The sequence below is a fragment of the Scomber scombrus genome, chromosome 24, assembly GCF_963691925.1.
Source record: "Scomber scombrus chromosome 24, fScoSco1.1, whole genome shotgun sequence".
Classification (NCBI taxonomy): Eukaryota; Metazoa; Chordata; class Actinopteri; order Scombriformes; family Scombridae; genus Scomber; species Scomber scombrus.
Genome location: NC_084993.1, coordinates 4,089,806 through 4,102,018, shown reverse-complemented (window position 1 = coordinate 4,102,018; position 12,213 = coordinate 4,089,806). Strand labels below are relative to the sequence as shown.

General features: G+C 36.0%; 1 non-coding gene across 1 annotated transcript; it reads left to right on the top strand.

Annotated features, from left to right (window-relative positions):
- Nucleotides 1–4,333: 4,333 nt before the first annotated feature.
- On the top strand, nucleotides 4,334–4,405 carry trnat-cgu (transfer RNA threonine (anticodon CGU)). The gene has a single exon. It is a non-coding gene; the product is annotated as a tRNA-Thr (tRNA).
- Nucleotides 4,406–12,213: the final 7,808 nt, after the last annotated feature.

Below are 12,213 nucleotides of genomic sequence, written 5' to 3'. Positions count from 1 at the left end.
CATATGAAGTACTAATACTGCGTTCATACAGCCATATGAAGTACTTATACTGCGTTCATACTACCATATGAAGTACTTATACTGCGTTCATACACCCATAGGAAGTACTTATACTGCGTTCATACACCCATATGAAGTACTTATACTGCGTTCATACAGCCATATGAAGTACTTATACTGCATTCATACAGCCATATGAAGTACTTATACTGCGTTCATACAGCCTTATGAAGTACTTATACTGCGTTCATACTACCATATGAAGTACTAATACTGCATTCATACACCCATATGAAGTACTAATACTGCATTCATACAGCCATATGAAGTACTAATACTGCGTTCATACACCCATATGAAGTACTAATACTGCGTTCATACAGCCATATGAAGTACTTATACTGTATTAATACACCCATATGAAGTACTTTTACTGCGTTCATACAGCCATATGAAGTACTTATACTGCGTTCATACAGCCATATGAAGTACTAATACTGCGTTCATACTACTATATGAAGTACTTATACTGCGTTCATACAGCCATATGAAGTACTTATACTGCGTTCATACAGCCATATGAATTACTTATACTGCATTCATACAGCCATATGAAGTACTTATACTGCATTCATACTACCATATTAAGTACTAATACAGCATTCAAACAGCCATATGAAGTACTTATACTGTGTTCATACACCCATATGAAGTACTTATACTGCGTTCATACTACCATATGAAGTACTAATACTGCATTCATACAGCCATATGAAGTACTTATACTGCATTCATACACCCATATGAAGTACTAATACTGCGTTCATACACCCATATGAAGTACTAATACTGCATTCATACAGCCATATGAAGTACTTATACTGCGTTCATACATTCATATGAAGTACTTATACTGCGTTCATACTACCATATGAAGTACTTATACTGCGTTCATACACCCATATGAAGTACTTATACTGCATTCATACAGCCATATGAAGTACTTATACTGCATTCATACAGCCATATGAAGTACTTATACTGCGTTCATACACCCATATGAAGTACTTATACTGCGTTCATACACCCATATGAAGTACTTATACTGCATTCATACAGCCATATGAAGTACTTATACTGCATTCATACAGCCATATGAAGTACTTAAACTGCATTCATACTACCATATGAAGTACTTATACTGCGTTCATACACCCATATGAAGTACTTATACTGCATTCATACAGCCATATGAAGTACTTATACTGCGTTCATACTACCATATGACGTACTTATACTGCGTTCATACACCCATATGAAGTACTTATACTGCATTCATACAGCCATATGAAGTACTAATACTGCGTTCATACTACCATATGAAGTACTAATACTGCATTTATACAGCCATATGAAGTACTAATACTGCGTTCATACTACCATATGAAGTACTAATACTGCATTCATACAGCCATATGAAGTACTTATACTGCATTCATACACCCATATGAAGTACTTATACTGCGTTCATACACCCATATGAAGTACTAATACTGCATTCATACAGCCATATGAAGTACTTATACTGCGTTCATACAGCCATATGAAGTACTTATACTGCGTTCATACACCCATATGAAGTACTTATACTGCGTTCATACACCCATATGAAGTACTTATACTGCATTCATACAGCCATATGAAGTACTTATACTGCGTTCATACTACCATATGACGTACTTATACTGCGTTCATACACCCATATGAAGTACTTATACTGCATTCATACAGCCATATGAAGTACTAATACTGCGTTCATACTACCATGTGAAGTACTAATACTGCATTTATACAGCCATATGAAGTACTAATACTGCGTTCATACTACCATATGAAGTACTAATACTGCATTCATACAGCCATATGAAGTACTTATACTGCATTCATACACCCATATGAAGTACTTATACTGCGTTCATACACCCATATGAAGTACTAATACTGCATTCATACAGCCATATGAAGTACTTATACTGCGTTCATACAGCCATATGAAGTACTTATACTGCGTTCATACACCCATATGAAGTACTTATACTGCATTCATACAGCCATATGAAGTACTAATACTGCGTTCATACTACCATATGAAGTACTAATACTGCATTTATACAGCCATATGAAGTACTAATACTGCGTTCATACTACCATATGAAGTACTAATACTGCATTCATACAGCCATATGAAGTACTTATACTGCATTCATACACCCATATGAAGTACTTATACTGCGTTCATACACCCATATGAAGTACTAATACTGCATTCATACAGCCATATGAAGTACTTATACTGCGTTCATACAGCCATATGAAGTACTTATACTGCGTTCATACACCCATATGAAGTACTTATACTGCGTTCATACACCCATATGAAGTACTTATACTGCGTTCATACACCCATATGAAGTACTTATACTGCATTCATACAGCCATATGAAGTACTTATACTGCATTCATACACCCATATGAAGTACTTATACTGCGTTTATACACCCATATGAAGTACTTATACTGCGTTCATACTACCATATGAAGTACTTATACTGCGTTCATACACCCATATGAAGTACTTATACTGCATTCATACACCCATATGAAGTACTTATACTGCATTCATACAGCCATATGAAGTACTTATACTGCGTTCATACACCCATATGAAGTACTTATACTGCGTTCATACAGCCATATGAAGTACTTATACTGCGTTCATACACCCATATGAAGTACTTATACTGCATTCATACAGCCATATGAAGTACTTATACTGCGTTCATACTACCATATGACGTACTTATACTGCGTTCATACACCCATATGAAGTACTTATACTGCATTCATACAGCCATATGAAGTACTAATACTGCGTTCATACTACCATATGAAGTACTAATACTGCATTCATACTACCATATGAAGTACTTATACTGCATTCATACACCCATATGAAGTACTTATACTGCGTTCATACACCCATATGAAGTACTAATACTGCATTCATACAGCCATATGAAGTACTTATACTGCGTTCATACAGCCATATGAAGTACTTATATTGTGTTCATACAGCCATATGAAGTACTTATACTGCGTTCATACAGCCATATGAAGTACTTATACTGCGTTCATACAGCCATATGAAGTACTAATACTGCGTTCATACAGCCATATGAAGTACTTATACTGCGTTCATACAGCCATATGAAGTATTTATACTGCGTTCATACAGCCATATGAAGTACTAATACTGCGTTCATACAGCCATATGAAGTACTTATACTGCATTCATACACCCATATGAAGTACTAATACTGCGTTCATACAGCCATATGAAGTACTTATACTGCATTCATACACCCATATGAAGTACTAATACTGCGTTCATACAGCCATATGACGTACTAATACTGCGTTCTTACTACCATATGAAGTACTAATACTGCGTTCATACAGCCATATGAAGTACTTATACTGTGTTCATACACCCATATGAAGTACTAATACTGCGTTCATACAGCCATATGAAGTACTAATACTGCATTCACACTACTATATGAAGTACTAATACTGCATTCATACTACCATATGAAGTACTAATACTGCGTTCTTACTACCATATGAAGTACTAATACTGCGTTCATACAGCCATATGAAGTACTTATACTGTGTTCATACAGCCATATGACGTACTAATACTGCGTTCATACAGCCATATGAAGTACTTATACTGCGTTCATACAGCCATATGAAGTACTAATACTGCGTTCATACTACTATATGAAGTACTAATATTGCGTTCATACTACCATATGAAGTACTAAAACTGCGTTCATACAGCCATATGAAGTACTAATACTGCGTTCATACTACCATATGAAGTACTAATACTGCGTTCATACTAACATATGAAGTACTATTACTGCATTCATACAGCCATATGAAGTACTTATACTGCATTCATACTACCATATGAAGTACTTATACTGCGTTCATTCGTCCATATGAAGTACTAATACTGCGTTCATACAGCCATATGAAGTACTTATACTGCGTTCATACTACCAAAATAAAATAAACATATATAAATATGTTACAATCTAATAAAATGATCATTTAAAAACCTTCCAGCAGTTTATAAATCTGCCTGCAGCTCTGTTTGTAGTTGCGGCTGATGTCCACAGGATGGCGCCATTTGACCAGAAACAGCAGATTTTGACTTTACCATCAGTAAATATCGAATATATGATACATATATACAAACATATGAGGCGTGGTGGCCAAGTGGTAAGGCGTTGGTCTCGTAAACCAAAGATCACGGGTTCGAATCCCGTCCATGCCTAAATGTCTACCAGTACATGTGAAATTAACTCCATACCTATAAATGGTCCAATATATTTACATTGTGTTATTCATTAAATAAATTATAATTTTAAATAGCTATGCAGTATGTATAGTGTGTTATAACTGTTATTAGTTCAGCAGTGATCCAATAGCTCAAGCTGTTTGGCTGCTGTTTGAAGGTTTTGAAGTTGTGGGTTCAATTCTCGTCATTCTCTGAGCATTAAGTCAGACACACTGCTGAGGACTTAGAATCTCTGATGGAAACTCTACTGTGTTGTGTAGCTCGCTGGGTTAGACAATAACTTTGAAGTTATGAGGTTGTGGGTTCGAATCCTGACTCTGTCAGTGACTTTTGAAAGTGAGGGGGGGGGGGGGGGGGTGTTACCTGAAGTCATGTGATGCAGGTCACCTGACTGACATGGAGTCACCTGACTGCCACCAATGAGTAAAGCAGCTGTTTGGACTCTTCACGGTAAGTTTGTTTCTTTCATACTTATTTTACCTTTATTTACAGAAACTTTACACTTTGTTTTTTCCTCTTTGATGTTTGTGGTTCATCTTTTTATTTATTTATCATAAACTTTGGAGAACATGTTAGAAGATAAATCTAAACTCTGGTTAATGATTGATCAACCTGCTGGAATCAAACAATATCAATCAACAGCTGATCATTACTTCCTTTCTGCAGCTCTTAGAAATCAACAAGTTTTATGAGTCAAAGACGAGACGTGACCATTAATTTAAAATAAAAAGATAAATATGTATAAATATAATATTAAAACACTCAACTCTTACCCTTCTTTACACTCAGAAGAATGTTTGTGTCAAAGTTTTAAATTAAGAGAGTTATTGAGCTCTAAAGTGTCCGGAGTTATATTCTATATAATGGTTTTAAATGTAGGAAATCATCCTCATATATATAAATTATTAAAATAACCCAGAAGATTTAAGAGAAAAAGAAAAATTCTGCTGCTGCTGATAATTGCTCATAGGATCATTATTGTTGTTGCTAAAGGAATCACATTTAATTCATATTTTTGGGCCATTTTGATATGTGTCATTCAGTGTAATGAAATATTGTCATACAGTGTAACACCAATATTTTATATTTAAATACAGCAATTTGTCTTTTTTGACTCACGGAGACAAAAACAAATCTTAAAGGACGTAGTAAAAGGTATTTTTCAGTGCTAAGCAGTAAATGTTTGTTAAAAACCTTCAACAAATGTAGAGTTGTACCAATGATGATCAAATATGTTCAAAATGAAATAATGTCATTTTTTCTGACAATCCAAACAAACATCTGGAACCATGTGATTATGATAAATGGACTATTAGTGTTACACTGAGTCACATGTTCTACAGTATTTTCATATTAATCCCCTAGTCAAAACGTCCTAAAGGATCCTCTAGGATTCCCATTGATTAATTAATTGAATGTTATTTTTGTCATAATTTAAATATATTAAAGTAAGATAAGTGCTATGTTTGTTATCATTTCTGTAATTATTAAAGTAAGTTAATTGCTGTATTGGTTGAGTGTATCTCTGTTTATACCATATATGCTTTATCTAGAAATTAAAGGTACACAGAGTCAATCAACATTCCTTTAAGATGCAATACATTTAATTTAAAAGCATATAGGAATTTGAATAAGATCAAAAAACCTATAATCCTATAAGAGGTATAATATTATTAATGTATAATCAATAGAATTTCTATTGGATAAAGTCCCATTGGACCAGTAGGACTTTATCCAATAGTGTAAAATGGGATTTATTGGACTTTATTGTATTGGGCACAATAAAAATGAATTACGTTTAATTCTTGAGTATAATTAATTTAAGGGCATAAGCTAATCCTTTTAGGGAACTGTACTAGCTGCTTTATTGTTTTGCTACTTTGAAAACCTTCTACGTCTTTGACCCTTAAACGTTTGAATATGAAATGTTTATATTATATAATATTCACTGATGTGGAGGAAAAGTTACAATATGATGCAAACAGTCTAATTACACTTAGACAGGAGGAGATGATCTGTGTATTTATTGCTTTATTTCTCTTTGTGATTAAACTTCATCTACTGAGCGAAGAGTTAAAAGTTAAACTACTAAATTAAGTTAAATTATGATCTAATGTCAGCTGCTGTTTTACTGTAAAATAATTCATATCAAAGTAAATGTTTCCTGATTATAATTCATCATGTTACAACACTAAAGAGAACTAATAGATACCTGAATCTCTTTAAATGTTGTTTTATTGGCGTTGAATTGTTAATGATTCAGTGAGTGAATGTAAGTAAATCCTCCTCTGAGCATCATGCTGCTGCTTTATGTCGCCATCTAGTTGACGGATGGTGGAACTGCAGAGACTTTCTCTGACTCAGTTTTATTACATTATCTCTCAAATTAGAGCCAAAAAATCATGTTTGCGTGCAAAATTCAGCTTTGAACAAATATTTTAAGACAGTTAAGTATAACAGAAGACCTGCAACACCTGCTAGGCTGTCAGTATTATGCATAATAAATAATAAATTATAATTTCATCCAAATAGTGGATCTGTTACAGGAAATCCACTTAATTTTTAAAGGTTATTTGTGAGTTATAGGCCAGATTTACTCTTATTAAACTAATTTAACAGCATCTAAGAATAGAGAAATCCTTAAACAACACTTTTTTATTTAGTTGGAATGAATAAAAACAAGTCGAAGTTAATAACATAACTTACTTGTACATGAACCCTGCAAATATTTCCTCCTGCTGCTTCACCAAGCACACATCCATCCACCCAGTGAGTCCAGCATACACCTCCTCTGTATTAAATGCAACCTCCAAATCATCACTCCTGCAATTCTTCAAATCAGTTTCAAGTCCATAAATCCATAAGTGTCTGTATATGTGTGTGCTGTATTTTTAAGGGACTGATGCTCCATGTGAGCCTCCTGCAGGTGACACTTCATCTTTAGCTGCTCCCCAGAGAAGTTTCATCCAACGCTGGAGATGTGAAAAAAGGGGTAAAATAACTGTCAGTGGTTAATATGATCTTAAGCTTCAGACTCATCAGTGTTATTAGTTATTTTTTAATTATTATTCAAGCTGAATATTGTATTATGTAGTGAAGGCAAGGTTTTAGTCTGTACTCTACTATGTATATATTTGTGAGAGCTTCAAGACCACCAGAAAATCTTCCCAGGTAAAAGAAAATCCAAGTTTTTCTTTTTATGCAAATGTTTAAATATATAAATATAAACACACACAATAAGTTGTTGATGCCTGTCTAACTCTACAGCTGCAGGTCTCCGTACAGGTTCCACAGGATCCTGATCCTTTCCCATCCCACACTTCCTCCTGCTCCTCCTTCAGCATCATCAGTGTAACAACCAGCACCTCCTGCTGTTGTGAGTAAGTTGGTAAAAATGAAAGTTTAACTTGAAACATAGTTAACATAATGTTATGTTTCTATTGAGCTGTAGATCTCTGCTGCTGCTGCTGCTGTTGCCGAAGACGATCATCAGGACCACAGGTAGGTATCTGCAGCTGTATTCAAGGCCCCTCCCCTCACAGCTGAAGGTTGTCACGCAGCTTCAATTGAATTCAAATAAAGTTTGAATTGAATTGAAGCTGCGTGACAACCTTCAGCTGTGGGGGGAGGGGCAGGCAGGGGGAGAGAGGAGGAGGTAAAAGGGGAGGCTTTTTTTTATTGTTTTTATTAAAAAAATTTTACTAAAAAAAATGTTTCCATAACCCCTTACTTCCACCTCTGGGAAACTCCGGGGGTCAGTGCCCCCAGGTTGTCCCTCCCTGTCTTGCCCTGCCCTCCTACCACTACACAAACCACTTTAGACAATCCATGTGCTGCCAACGGGCGGATTCGAACCAGCCGTTGCAGCACTCACACCTTATGATCACAGACAAACCCACTACACCACTGAGCCTGTCTACATAGAGACCTTTTCTCCGGGCGCATTTATCCTCTCACTTTGGATGTTGGACTTTAAAAGTGTCCAAGATTTGAACCAACAACCTGAAGCATCCCAAGCAGTCTTCTAACAGCCTGAGCTACCTGGACCGACACACTTTTGTTAGTTTTTTTTTAGACCTTTCCAGTCTTTATTTGGGCTTTCTGACTTTAAAAGGAGCAACCTGGTATTGAACTCACAATCTCTGACTGACTGAGAGGGAAGATGTCTTACCCACTGAGCCACTGGATCTTCAGGGGAACAGAGGTTTTCTCACACTTTTCTCTCTGTCCTCTTGATGTTGGACTTTAAAACTGTGCAATAATTGAACCAACAACCTCAATCTTCCCAAGCAGTCTTCTAACAGCCTGAGCTACCTGCACTGACTGTCTAATGCTAGTTTTTTTTAGACCTTTTTACTCTTTATTTGGGCTTTCTGACTTTAAAAGTAGCAATCTGGTATTGAACTCACAACCTCTGACAGACTGAGAGAGAATGTCTTAACCACTGAGCCACTGGATCTTCACTGGGAACAGAGGTTTTCTCACACTTTTCTCTCTGTCCTCTTGATGTTGGACTTTAAAACTGTGCAATAATTGAACCAACAACCTCAATCTTCCCAAGCAGTCTTCTAACAGCCTGAGCTACCTGGACTGACTCACTAATGTTAGTTTTTTTGTTTTTTTTTAGAGCTTTTCAGTCTTTATTTGGGCTTTCTGACTTTAAAAGTAGCAATCTGGTATTGAACTCACAACCTCTGACAGACTGAGAGAGAATGTCTTAACCACTGAGCCACTGGATCTTCACTGGGAACAGAGGTTTTCTCACACTTTTCACTCTGTCCTCTTGATGTTAGAATTGCAAAAGTGTCCCAGGATCAAAGCCACAACTTCTACATTTGCAGCGCAGTCTTCTAATCTCTTTTATTGTCTACAGATTCTCTTTAACTCCTCTGATGAACTTCCTCTTATGTATTTTAAAATATATTAAGTTGTTGTTAGTATCACACAGAGTTTATCATCGTGTCTGATTGGCTCATCATCTGTGAGCTTACATGTGATTAATCACATGAACATTTAGAGTTGACGGTTTATATCAACACTTTGACTCATCTCATACATCTGACTTATTATTTTACTGGACTTTTTACTGCTAAATCGGCTCTTAAGGCTGTTTTTACATACAACTCATAGTAAAGTGCTTCAAACAGGCCCAGCTGGATCTAACAGGTGTGTTAACGAGAGCAATCAGAGACAACATGGAGGTCTCTTCGGCACACCCAGATTCAGGGTAAGAAATGTTTCAAACTTTTAAATGAAGACAAATCTTTGTGTTTCTTCTCAGAACGTTGGTTTAATAAGTTCCCCACATACACAGTTAATGGTAATTAAAAGTACAAGAGTTAAGTGATTGTTTTATGAAGGTTAATGTCTCAATATTTACAAAGACTGACTGAAGAAAAGGATAAATCAAACTGTTTAGATTGAAAACAGTTGCTGAGAAACTTTAGCTTTAATGAAACATGTCAACACCAGAGAGCATCTAAAACTTAATATTTTACATATATTATATACTTAAATCTAAACATCACTTTTTTTTCTTATTTTCAGTCAAATTCTGATCATTATAAACTAGTTTTTGTTTGTTAATCTCACTTTAAATCACCATAATTACATCTGGGAACTGTGTTAAACCATCTTTCCTGGAAGAAATACAAACATGCAGCTTCACTCTCAACCTCACTCTCACACAATAGCAGCAGCACCACCAGCTGGGGGGGGGGTGTTACCTAAAGTCACCTGATGCAGGTCACATGACTGCCACCATTGAGTAAAGCAGCTGTTTGGACTGTTCACAGTAAGTTTGCTTTCTTTCATACATATTTTACCTTTATCTACAATAACTTTACACTTTGTTTCTTGCTCTTTGATGTTTGTGGTTCATCTTTTTATTTATTTATCACAAACTTTGGAGAACATTAGAAATAATGTCTAACAACGTTAGAAATATTGAGCTCTAAAGTATCAACATGTCATTCAGTGTAACTGACTAATGACAACAATGGTTTTACAATGTAGATTATATTTTAATGCATTTCTTGTTGTGCATCATGTGAAATATTAATATCACTAAAGAGAACTAATAGATACCTGAATCTCTTTAAATGTTGTTTTATTGGCGTTGAATTGTTAATGATTCAGTCAGTGAATGAAAGTAAATCCTCCTCTGAGCATCATGTTGCTTATTTATGTCGCCATCTAGTGGATTGATGGTGGAACTGCATTAACTTTCTCTGACTCAGTTTTATTACATTATCTCTCAAGTTATAGCCCAAAAATCATGTTTGCGTGCAAAATTCAGCTTTAAAAAAATATTTTTATGACAGTTGATTATAACAGAAGACCTGCAACACCTGCTAGGCTGCCAGTATTATGCAGAATAAATAATATATTATATTAATCCAAATAGTGGATCTGTTACAGGAAATCCACTTCATTTTTAAAGGCTATTTGTGAGTTATAGGCCAGATTTACTCTTGTTAAACTAATTGCTTAAGGCCCCTTGTAGGTGTAAAAAATTGTTGCAAAAAGAATTTAACAGCATCTAAAAATAGAAAAATCCTTAAACAGCACTTTTCTATTTAGTTGGAATGAATAAAAACAAGTCAAAATTAATAACATAACTTACTTGTACATACACCCTGTAAACATTTCCTCCTGCTGCTTCACCAAGCACACATCCATCCACCCAGTGAGTCCACCATACACCTCATCTGTATTAAATGCAACCATCACTCTCATGTCCATAAATCCATATGTGTCTGTATATGTGTGTGCTGTATTTTTAAGGGACCCTCTGATGCTCCATGTGAGCCTCCTGCAGGTGACACTTCATCTTTTGCTGCTCCCCAGAGAAGTTTCATCCAACGCTGGAGATGTGAAAAAAAGGGGTAAAATAACTGTCAGTGGTTAATATGATCTTTGTCTTCAGACTCATCAGTGTTATTAGTTATTCTTTAATTATTATTCAAGCTTCTGAATATTGTATTATGGAGTGAAGGCAAGGTTTTAGTCTATACTCTACTATGTATATATTTGTGAGAGCTGCAAAACCACCAGAAAATCTTCCCAGGTTTTCTTTTTATGCAAATGTATTACAGCATATAAACAAACACAATAAGTTGTTGATGCCTTGTCTAACTCTACAGGATCCTTTCCCATAGCACACCTCCTTCCTTGCTCCTCCTTCAGCATCATCAGTGTAACAACCAGCACCTCCTGCTGTTGTGAGTAAGTTGGTAAAAATGAAAGTTTAACTTGAAACATTGTTAATATAATGTTCTGTTTCTATTGAGCTGTAGATCTCTGCTGCTGCTGCTGCCGAAGACGATCATCAGGACCACAGGTAGGTATCTGCAGCTGTATTCAAGGCCCCTCCCCTCACAGCTGAAGGTTGTCACGCAGCTTCAATTGAATTCAAATAAAGTTTGAATTGAATTGAAGCTGCGTGACAACCTTCAGCTGTGAGGGGAGGGGCAGGCAGGGGGGAGAGAGGAGGAGGTAAAAGGGGAGGCTTTTTTATTATTTTTATTAAAAAAATTTTACTAAAAAAAATGTTTCCATAACCCCTTACTTCCACCTCTGGGAAACTCCGGGGGTCAGTGCCCCCAGGTTGTCCCTCCCTGTCTTGCCCTGCCCTCCTACCACTACACAAACCACTTTAGACAATCCATGTGCTGCCAACGGGCGGATTCGAACCAGCCGTTGCAGCACTCACACCTTATGATCACAGACAAACCCACTACACCACTGAGCCTGTCTACATAGAGACCTTTTCTCCGGGCGCA